Source organism: Lissotriton vulgaris, chromosome 12, assembly GCF_964263255.1.
Source record: "Lissotriton vulgaris chromosome 12, aLisVul1.2, whole genome shotgun sequence".
Taxonomy (NCBI): Eukaryota; Metazoa; Chordata; class Amphibia; order Caudata; family Salamandridae; genus Lissotriton; species Lissotriton vulgaris.
This window is the reverse complement of record NC_141700.1, coordinates 443,787,741-443,805,515: the sequence shown is the minus strand read 5'-3', so window position 1 is coordinate 443,805,515 and position 17,775 is coordinate 443,787,741. Positions and strand designations below refer to the sequence as shown.

The window sequence follows — 17,775 nt, the reverse complement described above, 5'->3', positions numbered from 1 at the left end:
AAGAGTACCTGTTTATTAAAACATATCAATCCTTGCGTAGTGATTGAGTATCTTTTCGTGTTTAAGATTACAATACATATAAAGAAGAATTTATAGCAGAAAACACATTTTCATCATCAACAATGAATTATTTATGCATTTATTACTATTAAGGTTGGTGCTGTGGCTTAGTGGTTAAAGCGCCTGTCTCGTAAACAGGAAATCATGAGTTCAAATGTCAGCAGCACCCAACTGTTTTCTCCTTGCTTTCCGAATAATTTTCATCAAACAAGTGTTGAATACAATTTAAGAATAAACATCTGGTTCTATGAACTTTAGAATAAGTTATCTTAAAAATTAAATAAAATGCTTGGTATTGTGAAGATTTTTGTAGGAATGCATTGACTGAAATAGGGAAAGGAAAATGACAAAGAACAAGATAGAGGTGAATGATCACTTTATTGTTGAATTCAACTAATCTATTCTTCAGCAAGGTATATTTTAAAATGATATGAATAGGGTAAACTTCAAATTAGAGAGGTGTTTTTGAATAAGTGAAGAGTCTTCATTCATCTTAAGTGTTTGAGTAGAGAAGTGTGTGAACTTAGAAAAGAATATGAAAGTGAAAAAGCAATATTCTCTTGAACACCATAAAGAAAAGTGTTTCAAATTTAAGAATCAAGTAGGGTGCTGTGGCTTAGCTGGTTAAAGCGCCTGTCTAGTAAACAGGAGATCCTGAGTTCAACTCTCAGCAGTGCCTTGCTTTTCTCATTGTTATATAACAAATCACTTTCATTAGGTCTTATTCCGATACAATTAAAATATAAAAGTCTGATTCATCTTACTGTTGAACAGAGCATCTTTAACCTTATAAAAACCCAAGTATTTTCAAGATTATAGAATGAATACTGTTATTGCAAAATGAAAAAAATACATATCTATGAGAAAGACGTAGATGAAATGTCTACCTATATTGGAGCAATATCATTACCTTCATGAAAAAAAATTGTAAAGAATTCAAGAAATAAAATTGGGCTTTATAAGAGTACCTGTTTATTAAAACATATCAATCCTTGCGTAGTGATTGAGTATCTTTTCGTGTTTAAGATTACAATACATATAAAGAAGAATTTATAGCAGAAAACACATTGTCATCATCAACAATGAATTATTTATACATTTTTTACTATTAAGGTTGGTGCTGTGGCTTAGTGGTTAAAGCGCCTGTCTCGTAAACAGGAAATCATGAGTTCAAATATCAGCAGCACCCAACTGTTTTCTCCTTGCTTTCCGAATAATTTTCATCAAACAAGTGTTGAATACAATTTAAGAATAAACATCTGGTTCTATGAACTTTAGAATAAGTTATCTTAAAAATTAAATAAAATTCTTGGTATTATGAAAATTTTTGTAGGAATGCATTGACTGAAATAGGGAAAAGAAAATGACAAGGACAAGATAGAGGTGAATGATCACTCTATTGTTGAATTCAACTAATCCATTCTTCAGCAAGGTATATTTTAAAATGATATGAATAGGGTAAACTTCCAATTAGAGAGGTGTTTTTGAATAAGTGAAGAGTTTCCATTCATCTTAAGTGTTTGAGTAGAGAAGTGTGTGAACTTAGAAAAGAATATGAAAGTGAAAAAGCAAAGTTCTCTTGAACACCATAAAGGAAAGTGTTTCAAAATAAAGAATCAAGTGGTTGCTGTGGCTTAGCTGGTTAAAGCACCTGTTTAGTAAAAAGGAGATCCTGAGTTCAACTCTCAGCAGTGCCTTGCTTTTCTCATTGTTATATAACAAATCATTTTCATTAGGTCTTATTCCGATACAATTAAAATATAAAAGTCTGATTCATCTTACTGTTGAACAGATCATCTTTAACCTTATAAAAACCCAAGTATTTTCAAGATCATAGAATGAATACTGTTATTGCAAAATGAAAAAATTACTTATCTATGAGAAAGACGTAGATGAAATGTCTACCTAGATTGGAGCAATATTATTACCTTCATGAAAAAAATTTGTAAAGAATTCAAGAAATGAAATTGGGTTTTATAAGAGTACCTGTTTATTAAAACATATCAATCCTTGCGTAGTGATTGAGTATCTTTTCGTGTTTAAGATTACAATACATATAAAGAAGAATTTATAGCAGAAAATACATTTTCATCATCAACAATGAATTATTTATGCATTTTGTACTATTAACGTTGGTGCTGTGGCTTAGTGGTTAAAGCGCCTGTCTCGTAAACAGGAAATCATGAGTTCAAATGTCAGCAGCACCCAACTGTTTTCTCCTTGCTTTCCGAATAATTTTCATCAAACAAGTGTTGAATACAATTTAAGAATAAACATCTGGTTCTATGAACTTTAGAATAAGTTATCTTAAAAATTAAATAAAATGCTTGGTATTGTGAAGATTTTTGTAGGAATGCATTGACTGAAATAGGGAAAGGAAAATGACAAAGAACAAGATAGAGGTGAATGATCACTTTATTGTTGAATTCAACTAATCCATTCTTCAGCAAGGTATATTTTAAAATGATATGAATAGGGTAAACTTCAAATTAGAGAGGTGTTTTTGAATAAGTGAAGAGTCTTCATTCATCTTAAGTGTTTGAGTAGAGAAGTGTGTGAACTTAGAAAAGAATATGAAAGTGAAAAAGCAATATTCTCTTGAACACCATAAAGAAAAGTGTTTCAAATTTAAGAATCAAGTAGGGTGCTGTGGCTTAGCTGGTTAAAGCGCCTGTCTAGTAAACAGGAGATCCTGAGTTCAACTCTCAGCAGTGCCTTGCTTTTCTCATTGTTATATAACAAATCACTTTCATTAGGTCTTATTCCGATACAATTAAAATATAAAAGTCTGATTCATCTTACTGTTGAACAGAGCATCTTTAACCTTATAAAAACCCAAGTATTTTCAAGATTATAGAATGAATACTGTTATTGCAAAATGAAAAAAATACATATCTATGAGAAAGACGTAGATGAAATGTCTACCTATATTGGAGCAATATCATTACCTTCATGAAAAAAAATTGTAAAGAATTCAAGAAATAAAATTGGGCTTTATAAGAGTACCTGTTTATTAAAACATATCAATCCTTGCGTAGTGATTGAGTATCTTTTCGTGTTTAAGATTACAATACATATAAAGAAGAATTTATAGCAGAAAACACATTGTCATCATCAACAATGAATTATTTATACATTTTTTACTATTAAGGTTGGTGCTGTGGCTTAGTGGTTAAAGCGCCTGTCTCGTAAACAGGAAATCATGAGTTCAAATATCAGCAGCACCCAACTGTTTTCTCCTTGCTTTCCGAATAATTTTCATCAAACAAGTGTTGAATACAATTTAAGAATAAACATCTGGTTCTATGAACTTTAGAATAAGTTATCTTAAAAATTAAATAAAATTCTTGGTATTATGAAAATTTTTGTAGGAATGCATTGACTGAAATAGGGAAAAGAAAATGACAAGGACAAGATAGAGGTGAATGATCACTCTATTGTTGAATTCAACTAATCCATTCTTCAGCAAGGTATATTTTAAAATGATATGAATAGGGTAAACTTCCAATTAGAGAGGTGTTTTTGAATAAGTGAAGAGTTTCCATTCATCTTAAGTGTTTGAGTAGAGAAGTGTGTGAACTTAGAAAAGAATATGAAAGTGAAAAAGCAAAGTTCTCTTGAACACCATAAAGGAAAGTGTTTCAAAATAAAGAATCAAGTGGTTGCTGTGGCTTAGCTGGTTAAAGCACCTGTTTAGTAAAAAGGAGATCCTGAGTTCAACTCTCAGCAGTGCCTTGCTTTTCTCATTGTTATATAACAAATCATTTTCATTAGGTCTTATTCCGATACAATTAAAATATAAAAGTCTGATTCATCTTACTGTTGAACAGATCATCTTTAACCTTATAAAAACCCAAGTATTTTCAAGATCATAGAATGAATACTGTTATTGCAAAATGAAAAAATTACTTATCTATGAGAAAGACGTAGATGAAATGTCTACCTAGATTGGAGCAATATTATTACCTTCATGAAAAAAATTTGTAAAGAATTCAAGAAATGAAATTGGGTTTTATAAGAGTACCTGTTTATTAAAACATATCAATCCTTGCGTAGTGATTGAGTATCTTTTCGTGTTTAAGATTACAATACATATAAAGAAGAATTTATAGCAGAAAATACATTTTCATCATCAACAATGAATTATTTATGCATTTTGTACTATTAACGTTGGTGCTGTGGCTTAGTGGTTAAAGCGCCTGTCTCGTAAACAGGAAATCATGAGTTCAAATATCAGCAGCACCCAACTGTTTTCTCCTTGCTTTCCGAAAAATGTTCATCAAACAAGTGTTGAATACAATTTAAGAATAAACATCTGGTTCTATGAACTTTAGAATAAGTTATCTTAAAAATTAAATAAAATGCTTGGTATTGTGAAGATTTTTGTAGGAATGCATTGACTGAAATAGGGAAAAGAAAATGACAAAGAACAAGATAGAGGTGTGAATGATCACTCTATTGTTGAATTCAACTAATCCATTCTTCAGCAAGGTATATTTTAAAATGATATGAATAGGGTAAACTTCAAATTAGAGAGGTGTTTTTGAATGAGTGAAGAGTCTTCATTCATCTTAAGTGTTTGAGTAGAGAAGTGTGTAAACTTAGAAAAGAATATGAAAGTGAAAAAGCAATATTCTCTTGAACACCATAAAGAAAAGTGTTTCAAACTTAAGAATCATGTGGGTGTTGTGGCTTAGCTGGTTAAAGCGCCTGTCTAGTAAACAGGAGATCCTGAGTTCAACTCTCAGCAGTGCCTTGCTTTTCTCATTGTTATATAACAATTCATTTTCATTAGGTCTTATTCCGATACAATTAAAATATAAAAGTCTGATTCATCTTACTGTTGAGCAGATCATCTTTAACCTTATAAAAACCCAAGTATTTTCAAGATTATAGAATGAATACTGTTATTGCAAAATGAAAAAAATACTTATCTATGAGAAAGACGTAAATGAAATGTCTACCTTGATTTGAGCAATATTAATACCTTCATGAAAAAAAAATGTAAAGAATTCAAGAAATGAAATCGGGTTTTATAAGAGTACCTGTTTATTAAAACATATTAATATTTTGCGTAGTGATTGAGTATCTTCTCGTGTTTAAGATTACAATACATATAAAGAAGAATTTATAGCAGGAAACACATTTTCATCATCAACAATAAATTATTTATGCATTTCTTATTATTAACTTTGGTGCTGTGGCTTAGTGGTTAAAGAGCCTGTCTCGTAAACAGGACATCCTGAGTTTAAATCTCAGCAGCACCTGACTGTTTTCTCCATGCTTTCCGAAGAATTTTCATCAAACAAATGTTGAATACAATTTAAGAATAAACATCTGGTTCTATGAACTTTAGAATACGTTATCTTAAAAATTAAATAAAATGCTTGGTATTGTGAAGATTTTTGTAGGAATGCATTGACTGAAATAGGGAAAAGAAAATGACAAAGAACAAGATAGAGGTGAATGATCACTCTATTGTTGAATTCAACTAATCCATTCTTCAGCAAGGTATATTTTAAAATGATATGAATAGGGTAAACTTCAAATTAGAGAGGTGTTTTTGAATAAGTGAAGAGTCTTCATTCATCTTAAGTGTTTGAGTAGAGAAGTGTGTGAACTTAGAAAAGAATATGAAAGTGAAAAAGCAATATTCTCTTGAACATCATAAAGAAAAGTGTTTCAAATTTAAGAATCAAGTGGGTGCTGTGGCTTAGCTGGTTAAAGCGCATGTCTAGTAAACAGGAGATCCTGAGTTCAACTCTCAGCAGTGCCTTGCTTTTCTCATTGTTATATAACAAATCATTTTCATTAGGTCTTATTCCGATACAATTAAAATATAAAAGTCTGATTCATCTTACTGTTGAACAGATCATCTTTAACCTTATAAAAACCCAAGTATTTTCAAGATCATAGAATGAATACTGTTATTGCAAAATGAAAAAATTACTTATCTATGAGAAAGACGTAGATGAAATGTCTACCTAGATTGGAGCAATATTATTACCTTCATGAAAAAAAATTGTAAAGAATTCAAGAAATGAAATTGGGTTTTATAAGAGTACCTGTTTATTAAAACATATCAATCCTTGCGTAGTGATTGAGTATCTTTTCGTGTTTAAGATTACAATACATATAAAGAAGAATTTATAGCAGAAAACACATTTTCATCATCAACAATGAATTATTTATGCATTTTGTACTATTAACGTTGGTGCTGTGGCTTAGAGGTTAAAGCACCTGTCTCGTAAACAGGAAATCATGAGTTCAAATATCAGCAGCACCCAACTGTTTTCTCCTTGCTTTCCGAATAATTTTCATCAAACAAGTGTTGAATACAATTTAAGAATAAACATCTGGTTCTATGAACTTTAGAATAAGTTATCTTAAAAATTAAAAAAAATGCTTGGTATTGTGAAGATTTTTGTAGGAATGCATTGACTGAAATAGGGAAAAGAAAATGACAAAGAACAAGATACAGGTGAATGATCACTCTATTGTTGAATTCAACTAATCCATTCTTCAGCAAGGTATATTTTAAAATGATATGAATAGGGTAAACTTCAAATTAGAGAGGTGTTTTTGAATGAGTGAAGAGTCTTCATTCATCTTAAGTGTTTGAGTAGAGAAGTGTGTGAACTTAGAAAAGAATATGAAAGTGAAAAAGCAATATTCTCTTGAACACCATAAAGAAAAGTGTTTCAAAATAAAGAATCAAGTGGGTGCTGTGGCTTAGCTGGTTAAAGCGCCTGTCTAGTAAACAGGAGATCCTGAGTTCAACTCTCAGCAGTGCCTTGCTTTTCTCATTGTTATATAACAAATCATTTTCATTAGGTCTTATTCCGATACAATTAAAATATAAAAGTCTGATTCATCTTACTGTTGAACAGATCATCTTAAACCTTATAAAAACCCAAGTATTTTCAAGATCATAGAATGAATACTGTTATTGCAAAATGAAAAAAATACATATCTATGAGAAAGACGTAGATGAAATTTCTACCTAGATTTGAGCAATATTAATACCTTCATAATTTTTTTTAAAGAATTCAAGAAATGAAATTGGGTTTTATAGGAGTACCTGTTTATTAAAACATATTAATACTTGCGTAGTGATTGAGTATCTTCTCGTGTTTAAGATTACAATACATATAAAGAAGAATTTATAGCAGGAAACACATTTTCATCATCAACAATAAATTATTTATGCATTTCTTATTATTAACGTTGGTGCTGTGGCTTAGTGGTTAAAGCGCCTGTCTCGTAAACAGGAAATCCTGAGTTCAAATCTCAGCAGCACCTAACTGTTTTCTCCATGCTTTCCAAATAATTTTCATCAAACAAATGTTGAATACAATTTAAGAATAAACATCTGGTTCTATGAACTTTAGAATAAGTTATCTTAAAAATTAAATAAAATGCTTGGTATTGTGAAGATTTTTGTAGGAATGCATTGACTGAAATAGGGAAAAGAAAATGACAAAGAACAAGATAGAGGTGAATGATCACTCTATTGTTGAATTCAACTAATCCATTCTTCAGCAAGGTATATTTTAAAATGATATGAATAGGGTAAACTTCAAATTAGAGAGGTGTTTTTGAATAAGTGGAGTCTTCATTCATCTTAAGTGTTTGAGTAGAGAAGTGTGTGAACTTAGAAAAGAATATGAAAGTGAAAAAGCAATATTCTCTTGAACATCATAAAGAAAAGTGTTTCAAATTTAAGAATCAAGTGGGTGCTGTGGCTTAGCTGGTTAAAGCGTCTGTCTAGTAAACAGGAGATCCTGAGTTCAACTCTCAGCAGTGCCTTGCTTTTCTCATTCTTATATAACAATTCATTTTCATTAGGTCTTATTCCGATACAATTAAAATATAAAAGTCTCATTCATCTTACTGTTGAGCAGATCATCTTTAACCTTATAAAAACCCAAGTATTTTCAAGATTATAGAATGAATACTGTTAATGCAAAATGAAAAAAATACTTATCTATGAGAAAGACGTAAATGAAATGTCTACCTTGATTTGAGCAATATTAATACCTGCATGAAAAAAAATTGTAAAGAATTCAAGAAATGGAATTGGGTTTTATAAGAGTACCTGTTTATTAAAACATATTAATACTTGCGTAGTGATTGAGTATCTTCTCGTGTTTAAGATTACAATACATATAAAGAAGAATTTATAGCAGGAAACACATTTTCATCATCAACAATAAATTATTTATGCATTTCTTATTATTAACGTTGGTGCTGTGGCTTAGTGGTTAAAGCGCCTGTCTCGTACACAGGAAATTCAGAGTTCAAATCTCAGCAGCACCTACCTGTTTTCTTCATGCTTTCCGAATAATTTTCATCAAACAAATGTTGAATACAATTTAGGAATAAACATCTGGTTCTATGAACTTTAGAATAGGTTATCTTAAAAATTAAATAAAATGCTTGGTATTGTGAAGATTTTTGTAGGAATGCATTGACTGAAATAGGGAAAGGAAAATGACAAAGAACAAGATAGAGGTGAATGATCACTTTATTGTTGAATTCAACTAATCCATTCTTCAGCAAGGTATATTTTAAAATGATATGAATAGGGTAAACTTCAAATTAGAGAGGTGTTTTTGAATAAGTGAAGAGTCTTCATTCATCTTAAGTGTTTGAGTAGAGAAGTGTGTGAACTTAGAAAAGAATATGAAAGTGAAAAAGCAATATTCTCTTGAACACCATAAAGAAAAGTGTTTCAAATTTAAGAATCAAGTGGGTGCTGTGGCTTAGCTGGGTAAAGCGCCTGTCTAGTAAACAGGAGATCCTGAGTTCAACTCTCAGCAGTGCCTTGCTTTTCTCATTGTTATATAACAAATCATTTTCATTAGGTCTTATTCCGATACAATTAAAATATGAAAGTCTGATTCATCTTACTGTTGAACAGAGCATCTTTAACCTTATAAAAACCCAAGTATTTTCAAGATTATAGAATGAATACTGTTATTGCAAAATGAAAAAAATACATATCTATGAGAAAGACCTAGATGAAATGTCTACCTAGATTGGAGCAATATCATTACCTTCATGAAAAAAAATTGTAAAGAATTCAAGAAATAAAATTGGGTTTTATAAGAGTACCTGTTTATTAAAACATATCAATCCTTGCGTAGTGATCGAGTATCTTTTCGTGTTTAAGATTACAATACATATAAAGAAGAATTTATAGCAGAAAACACATTTTCATCATCAACAATGAATTATTTATGCATTTTTTACTATTAAGGTTGGTGCTGTGGCTTAGTGGTTAAAGCGCCTGTCTCGTAAACAGGAAATCATGAGTTCAAATATCAGCAGCACCCAACTGTTTTCTCCTTGCTTTCCGAATAATTTTCATCAAACAAGTGTTGAATACAATTTAAGAATAAACATCTGGTTCTATGAACTTTAGAATAAGTTATTTTAAAAATTAAATAAAATGCTTGGTATTATGAAAATTTTTGTAGGAATGCATTGACTGAAACAGGGAAAAGAAAATGACAAGGACAAGATAGAGGTGAATGATCACTCTATTGTTGAATTCAACTAATCCATTCTTCAGCAAGGTATATTTTAAAATGATATGAATAGGGTAAACTTCAAATTAGAGAGGTGTTTTTGAATAAGTGAAGAGTTTTCATTCATCTTAAGTGTTTGAGTAGAGAAGTGTGTGAACTTAGAAAAGAATATGAAAGTGAAAAAGCAAAGTTCTCTTGAACACCATAAAGAAAAGTGTTTCAAAATAAAGAATCAAGTGGTTGCTGTGGCTTAGCTGGTTAAAGCACCTGTTTAGTTAAAAGGAGATCCTGAGTTCAAAGCTCAGCAGCGCCTAGTTTTTCTCATTGTTATATAACAAATCATTTTCATTAGGTCTTATTCCGATACAATTAAAATATAAAAGTCTGATTCATCTTACTGTTGAACAGATCATATTAAACCTTATAAAAACAGAAGTATTTTCAAGATTATAGAATGAATATTGTTATTGCAAAATGAAAAAAATACATATCTATGAGAAAGACGTAGATGAAATTTCTACCTAGATTTGAGCAATATTGATACCTTCATGATTTTGTTTTAAATAATTCAAGAAATGAAATTGGGTTTTATAAGAGTACCTGTTTATTAAAACATATTAATACTTGCGTAGTGATTGAGTATCTTTTCGTGTTTAAGATTACAATACATATAAAGAAGAATTTATAGCAGGAAACACATTTTCATCATCAACAATGAATTATTTATGCATTTCTTACTACTAACGTTGGTGCTGTGGCTTAGTGGTTAAAGCCCCTGTCTCGTAAACAGGAAATCATGAGTTCAAATATCAGCAGCACCCAACTGTTTTCTCCTTGCTTTCCGAATAATTTTCATCAAACAAGTGTTGAATACAATTTAAGAATAAACATCTGGTTCTATGAACTTTAGAATAAGTTATCTTAAAAATTAAATACAATGCTTGGTATTGTGAAGATTTTTGTAGGAATGCATTGACTGAAATAGGGAAAAGAAAATGACAAAGAAAATGATAGAGGTGAGTGATCACTCTATTGTTGAATTCAACTAATCCATTCTTCAGCAAGGTATATTTTAAAATGATATGAATAGGGTAAACTTCAAATTAGAGAGGTGTTTTTGAATGACTGAAGAGTCTTCATTCATCTTAAGTGTTTGAGTGGAGAAGTGTGTGAACTTAGAAAAGAATATGAAAGTGAAAAAGCAATATTCTCTTGAACACCATAAAGAAAAGTGTTTCAAAATAAAGAATCAAGTGGGTGCTGTGGCTTAGCTGGTTAAAGCACCTGTTTAGTAAAAAGGAGATCCTGAGTTCAAATCTCAGCAGCGCCTTGCTTTTCTCATTGTTATATAACAAATCATTTTCATTAGGTCTTATTCCGATACAATTAAAATATAAAAGTCTGATTCATCTTACTGTTGAACAGATCATCTTAAACCTTATAAAAACAGAAGTATTTTCAAGATTATAGAATGAATACTGTTATTGCAAAATGAAAAAAATACATATCTATGAGAAAGACGTAGATGAAATTTCTACCTAGATTTGAGCAATATTAATACCTTTATACATTTTTTTTAAAGAATTCAAGAAATGAAATTGGGTTTTATAGGAGTACCTGTTTATTAAAACATATTAATACTTGCGTAGTGATTGAGTATCTTCTCGTGTTTAAGATTACAATACATATAAAGAAGAATTTATAGCAGGAAACACATTTTCATCATCAACAATAAATTATTTATGCATTTCTTATTATTAACGTTGGTGCTGTGGCTTAGTGGTTAAAGCGCCTGTCTCGTAAACAGGAAATCCTGAGTTCAAATCTCAGCAGCACCTAACTGTTTTCTCCATGCTTTCCAAATAATTTTCATCCAACAAATGTTGAATACAATTTAAGAATAAACATCTGGTTCTATGAACTTTAGAATAAGTTATCTTAAAAATTAAATAAAATGCTTGGTATTGTGAAAATTTTTGTAGGAATGCATTGACTGAAATAGGGAAAAGAAAATGACAAAGAACAAGATAGAGGTGAATGATCACTCTATTGTTGAATTCAACTAATCCATTCTTCAGCAAGGTATATTTTAAAATGATATGAATAGGGTAAACTTCAAATTAGAGAGGTGTTTTTGAATAAGTGAAGAGTCTTCATTCATCTTAAGTGTTTGAGTAGAGAAGTGTGTGAACTTAGAAAAGAATATGAAAGTGAAAAAGCAATATTCTCTTGAACATCATAAAGAAAAGTGTTTCAAATTTAAGAATCAAGTGGGTGCTGTGGCTTAGCTGGTTAAAGCGCCTGTCTAGTAAACAGGAGATCCTGAGTTCAACTCTCAGCAGTGCCTTGCTTTTCTCATTGTTATATAACAAATCATTTTCATTAGGTCTTATTCCGATACAATTAAAATATAAAAGTCTGATTCATCTTACTGTTGAACAGATCATCTTTAACCTTATAAAAACCCAAGTATTTTCAAGATCATAGAATGAATACTGTTATTGCAAAATGAAAAAATTACTTATCTATGAGAAAGACGTAGATGAAATGTCTACCTAGATTGGAGCAATATTATTACCTTCATGAAAAAAAATTTGTAAAGAATTCAAGAAATGAAATTGGGTTTTATAAGAGTACCTGTTTATTAAAACATATCAATCCTTGCGTAGTGATTGAGTATCTTTTCGTGTTTAAGATTACAATACATATAAAGAAGAATTTATAGCAGAAAACACATTTTCATCATCAACAATGAATTATTTATGCATTTTGTACTATAAACGTTGGTGCTGTGGCTTAGTGGTTGAAGCGCCTGTCTCATAAACAGGAAATCATGAGTTCAAATATCAGCAGCACCCAACTGTTTTCTCCTTGCTTTCCGAATAATTTTCATCAAACAAGTGTTGAATTCAATTTAAGAATAAACATCTGGTTCTATGAACTTTAGAATAAGTTATCTTAAAAATTAAATAAAATGCTTGGTATTGTGAAGATTTTTGTAGGAATGCATTGACTGAAATAGGGAAAAGAAAATGACAAAGAACAAGATAGAGGTGAATGATCACTCTATTGTTGAATTCAACTAATCCATTCTTCAGCAAGGTATATTTTAAAATGATATGAATAGGGTAAACTTCAAATTAGAGAGGTGTTTTTGAATGAGTGAAGAGTCTTCATTCATCTTAAGTGTTTGAGTAGAGAAGTGTGTGAACTTAGAAAAGAATATGAAAGTGAAAAAGCAATATTCTCTTGAACACCATAAAGAAAAGTGTTTCAAAATAAAGAATCAAGTGGGTGATGTGGCTTAGCTGGTTAAAGCGCCTGTCTAGTAAACAGGAGATCCTGAGTTCAACTCTCAGCAGTGCCTTGCTTTTCTCATTGTTATATAACAAATCATTTTAATTAGGTCTTATTCCGATACAATTAAAATATAAAAGTCTGATTCATCTTACTGTTGAACAGATCATCTTTAACCTTATAAAAACCCAAGTATTTTCAAGATCATAGAATGAATAATGTTATTGCAAAATGAAAAAAATACTTATCTATGAGAAAGACGTAGATGAAATGTCTACCTAGATTGGAGCAATATTATTACCTTCATGAAAAAAAATTGTAAAGAATTCAAGAAATGAAATTGGGTTTTATAAGAGTACCTGTTTATTAAAACATATCAATCCTTGCGTAGTGATTGAGTATCTTTTCGTGTTTAAGATTACAATACATATAAAGAAGAATTTATAGCAGAAAACACATTTTCATCATCAACAATGAATTATTTATGCATTTTGTACTATTAACGTTGGTGCTGTGGCTTAGTGGTTAAAGCGCCTGTCTCTTAAACAGGAAATCATGTGTTCAAATATCAGCAGCACCCGACTGTTTTCTCCTTGCTTTCCGAATAATTTTCATCAAACAAGTGTTGAATACAATTTAAGAATAAGCATCTGGTTCTATGAACTTTAGAATAAGTTATCTTAAAAATTAAATAAAATTCTTGGAATTGTGAAGATTTTTGTAGGAATGCATTGACTGAAATAGGGAAAAGAAAATGACAAAGAACAAGATAGAGGTGAATGATCACTCTATTGTTGAATTCAACTAATCCATTCTTCAGCAAGGTATATTTTAAAGTGATATGAAAAGGGTAAACTTCAAATTAGAGAGGTGTTTTTGAATGAGTGAAGAGTCTTCATTCATCTTAAGTGTTTGAGTAGAGAAGTGTGTGAACTTAGAAAAGAATATGAAAGTGAAAAAGCAATATTCTCTTGAACACCATAAAGAAAAGTGTTTCAAAATAAAGAATCAAGTGGGTGCTGTGGCTTAGCTGGTTAAAGCACCTGTTCAGTAAAAAGGAGATCCTGAGTTCAAATCTCAGCAGCGCCTTGCTTTTCTCATTGTTATATAACAAATCATTTTCATTAGGTCTTATTCCGATACAATTAAAATATAAAAGTCTGATTCATCTTACTGTTGAACAGATCATCTTAAATCTTATAAAAACAGAAGTATTTTCAAGATTATAGAATGAATACTGTTATTGCAAAATGAAAAAAATACATATCTATGAGAAAGACGTAGATGAAATTTCTACCTAGATTTGAGCAATATTAATACCTTCCTAATTTTTTTTTTAAAGAATTCAAGAAATGAAATTGGGTTTTGTAGTGAGGTTCCGTGACGATCGTAAGTGGTGTTTTCGACTCGCACAAATATGGCCGAGTCTGGTATCTATCAACCGCAAATGACGAGTTTAGTGGGTGTACGCGTTTTCGCTGTGCTAGCCTAAACCGTTTGTTTGTTTCGTGGGTTTCTTCATCTGAACCCACGGGTTCCATCTTAGATACGGCATCCATTTTGTTTCTTGCCCTCAAGTAGCCAGCGAACGGACGCTGTCCGCTTCGCAACCCTGGGATTCCCAAACTCCTGCGGAAGACACATTTCCTTTGAAAGTGTCTTTATGATGAGGGGGATGACACTGCAAGGCAGCTGGCCCCGCTCGAGGCTCATCTTGCCGTGCCGGACTATTGTCTCAATTGTGCATCTCATTAGGCACGTCCTTTTGATTCCTGCAACTCGTGTTTCATGGTACCTCCCCTTTTACACCCTCTTCGTTCCTGTCTTCCTCTGCACCTGTTTTTCGCCTTATCCTCGATCTGTTTACTGCTGATTGGAATGTACTAATGGTGAGAAGATGTGCTTTTACAGTTGGGAACTACCAAATGTTACTGTACTTATGTTCCGGGCCCTGAATACATGAAAGGGACCCCTTATGGTCTTTACGATGGGAACCAAGTTGTAATCCTTTGTGTACCATGTTAACCTATGAGAGAAAACTGTATAAAAGGAGCGATCCACAGATACAAGTTGAAGCAGTCTCCTCGAACCTACACGTGTTGTACTTCCTGTGACTTCTGTGTTCCCTGCAGTAAATAAACCTCGAATCTTTGACGCCGAAGGAAGTGTCCCGTGTCTCTGTCATTTGTACGCCGGAACAGGTTACCCACAAAGGTTTCAGGTGTTATCCCTGGCACCGCTGGGTCTTAAATTAACCCAGTCCTTCAGTTGGCGCCCAACGTAGGGCTGCATCAGTGGTACCGGTCCAAAGCCCGACGATCGTGTGGAACTTCGTGTGAAATCTCCGAGGGAAGGTGCACCCCGCTTCATCGATCCTGTTGTCGAAACAAGTGGCCCGACGACTTTTCCCGCGAAGATTCCCGACTCCTGACGGCTGCGACGGACTGCTGCCCTGACTGTAGACCTGTTTTGGCGCCTGGCGTAGACCTTGGTACAGCAAGACGATAGACGGGCCTTCCTGGTGACGCCATCGATCTTTGAGTTAAGTATTTGTGGGTCGCTCCCAGAGTCCTTTGTTGTGGGTGCTTAGTTGTTGCATGGTTCCATTGTATTTGTGGTTCTTAGTATTTTGTTCTTTGTTGTGATATTTGACGTCTGCAGTCGCCAAAAACCGAGGGTTTTTGCTCATTGCTGGGATATAGTGTAATCCCGTAACCCTTGACGTTTGTGAAACTCGGTTAGTGTGCACGATGCCTGGCTGTAGTACTTTGTTCAGTTGCTTTAAGGGTTGTGGTACGGATTCCCGACTGGAGGACTCGTGTCCGATACCTCCGGTTGGAACTCCAACTTATGAGTTGTATAGCCGCCATGGTTTGGGTCCAATCACGTTCAATGAGTGTTGGGTTCGTTATACTAAAAAAGACGGTGTCCTTAGTTGGCCACCTCATGGTAGTTTTGAGACCCCGATTTTAGATAATCTAGAAGCTAAATTGTTCCAAAGAAAAGCAAGGCCGGCCATGTTTGATTCCTTTCGGTTGTGGCGTAAAGAAGCCAAGCAGAGAGAAATCAAGCAGCTTAAGCGTAATAAAAGAGAAGGTATTGTTACAACGGTAAGAAACGCAGAGCAGTTCCAGCGAGATAAGGAGGAAAAGGAAAAGGAAGTTTTCGATAGATTGCAGCGTATGACTATAGATAAGTGTTACCCCGTTTTACCGACGGGTACGGATAAGAAGGAGGAAGTAGTAGAGCACCCCTTGTTGTCCTATCTCTTGAAGTCACCACCTCCGTACGCACAGGGTACTGTAGTTCCTGTGGTTCCCCCTGCTCCTGTTCCTCCACCTGCTCCTGCTCCTGTTCCACAACCTGTCCCCGTTCTTCAACCCGTTCCTGCTCCTCTACCTGCTTCCGTCCCTACTGCTCCTCCGCTTGTACTTCTCCATACTCCTGTTCCCGCTGCTCCTACTGTTCTGGTTACTCCTGCTGTTTCTTCTGTTTCTGACACTTCTCCTATTATCCCGTTGAGTTACTCTTCTTCTCCATCTGTTCGACGTCGTACCCCTTCTGTTGCTGCTAACTTCTTTAATTCTCTTGGACCTATTCTTGAGTCCGCTGGTTCGGACGGTCCTCAAAGACGAAGTCAGCTTCCCGGTGGTAGGGAACGTGACTCGCTGTATAACATGGCGATGGGTTGGATGAAATACCCCCTTAGAAATCCTCCACGTGTGGTGCTTGATACGTTTTGTCAATTTAACGAACCGACACAGAGGTTCGTGTTTGAAGAAATGTGCAAGGTTCTACGTGACCAAATATCGGCTGATGCATCTGATGATGTAATGACTGCTCTCACTAATCTCCAGCTCCAGTTTGCGAGCGGAATAATGGTGGTTAGCAATGTTCAGCGTGCTGTCGAGCAGTTGTTGTCTTTTCGTCCTTCTATAATGCCTAGGGCATTGTTTTTAGAAGACATTGAGGGACCGCTTGCAGCGCCTGGTCAGTATCCTATGCGTGAAGTTCCACCAGTGTGGATGCCAGGTAACCCTGGTGCTGCACCGCCGATCCTGCCGCATTTCCAGAGAGTGTGGATACACCTCCCATGGAAACGATCGGAGGTTTTGCAGGTAAAGCAATCTTTGCCTGACCCTCGCAAAAATCCTGCAGGGTACTATAAAGAATTGTCGCAGCTAGTGGATGCTACGATAATGAATCTGGCTGACATTGATATGTTGTTCGGTAACGTAGTTCCGCAACCGGTTTGGGCGAAAATTCGTCAGGAAAATCATGTAGCAGAATTAGGAGGTGATTGGGCTGCTCTTACAGCGGCGGATACCCGACAAGTTGGTGGGGCCAAGCCTGAACAGCTAATTACGGCTTTGCCCCAGAGAATTATTACTCTTATGAAGACGCTTATGCCAGCTATGAAGGTAAATTGGAACAAACTGTCCGCTTGCAAACAAAAGAAGGATGAGAGTGTCTCTGATTTCTTTACAAGATTTGAGGAGGCATTCATTGATCATAGTGGTCAAGATATGGGGACCGAGGGAGGTCAGCGATTGTTTGTGGACAAGTTTGTCTCAAATTTGTTGCCGGACCTAAGCAACAAATTACGAAATTCAGAAAGTGCGTGGGCTGTTTCCACTTCTGCTCAAATATTGGCCACGGCCCAATATTATGAGAATAGAGAGAAAGAAGAAAATGATCGAGCAGATAAAAAGACAAAAGAACTCAAAACTAAAGTGTTGTTGCAGCAAGCGTATCCTCCACGTTCGAATCAGAATGATTCCCAACAATGGAATAGATCGCAGTCTCAGTCGAATAGGTCGCAATCGCGAAATGACTCCTCTTCGCAGAGATCTTCGTTAGGGTAAAATCAGTGTGCCTATTGTAG

General features: G+C 33.8%; 9 non-coding genes across 9 annotated transcripts; all 9 read left to right on the top strand.

Moving 5' to 3' along the window:
• The first annotated feature begins 665 nt into the window (after nucleotides 1-665).
• TRNAT-AGU (transfer RNA threonine (anticodon AGU)) lies at nucleotides 666-739 on the top strand. The gene has a single exon. It is a non-coding gene; the product is annotated as a tRNA-Thr (tRNA).
• Nucleotides 740-2,703: 1,964 nt separating this feature from the next.
• On the top strand, nucleotides 2,704-2,777 carry TRNAT-AGU (transfer RNA threonine (anticodon AGU)). Its single transcript has one exon. It is a non-coding gene; the product is annotated as a tRNA-Thr (tRNA).
• A 1,965-nt stretch (nucleotides 2,778-4,742) lies between these two features.
• TRNAT-AGU (transfer RNA threonine (anticodon AGU)) lies at nucleotides 4,743-4,816 on the top strand. Its single transcript has one exon. It is a non-coding gene; the product is annotated as a tRNA-Thr (tRNA).
• Nucleotides 4,817-6,781: 1,965 nt separating this feature from the next.
• On the top strand, nucleotides 6,782-6,855 carry TRNAT-AGU (transfer RNA threonine (anticodon AGU)). Its single transcript has one exon. It is a non-coding gene; the product is annotated as a tRNA-Thr (tRNA).
• A 434-nt stretch (nucleotides 6,856-7,289) lies between these two features.
• TRNAT-CGU (transfer RNA threonine (anticodon CGU)) lies at nucleotides 7,290-7,362 on the top strand. The gene has a single exon. It is a non-coding gene; the product is annotated as a tRNA-Thr (tRNA).
• Nucleotides 7,363-7,795: 433 nt separating this feature from the next.
• Nucleotides 7,796-7,869, top strand: TRNAT-AGU (transfer RNA threonine (anticodon AGU)). Its single transcript has one exon. It is a non-coding gene; the product is annotated as a tRNA-Thr (tRNA).
• A 945-nt stretch (nucleotides 7,870-8,814) lies between these two features.
• TRNAT-AGU (transfer RNA threonine (anticodon AGU)) lies at nucleotides 8,815-8,888 on the top strand. Its single transcript has one exon. It is a non-coding gene; the product is annotated as a tRNA-Thr (tRNA).
• Nucleotides 8,889-11,358: 2,470 nt separating this feature from the next.
• Nucleotides 11,359-11,431, top strand: TRNAT-CGU (transfer RNA threonine (anticodon CGU)). Its single transcript has one exon. It is a non-coding gene; the product is annotated as a tRNA-Thr (tRNA).
• A 435-nt stretch (nucleotides 11,432-11,866) lies between these two features.
• On the top strand, nucleotides 11,867-11,940 carry TRNAT-AGU (transfer RNA threonine (anticodon AGU)). The gene has a single exon. It is a non-coding gene; the product is annotated as a tRNA-Thr (tRNA).
• The last annotated feature ends 5,835 nt before the right edge of the window (nucleotides 11,941-17,775 follow it).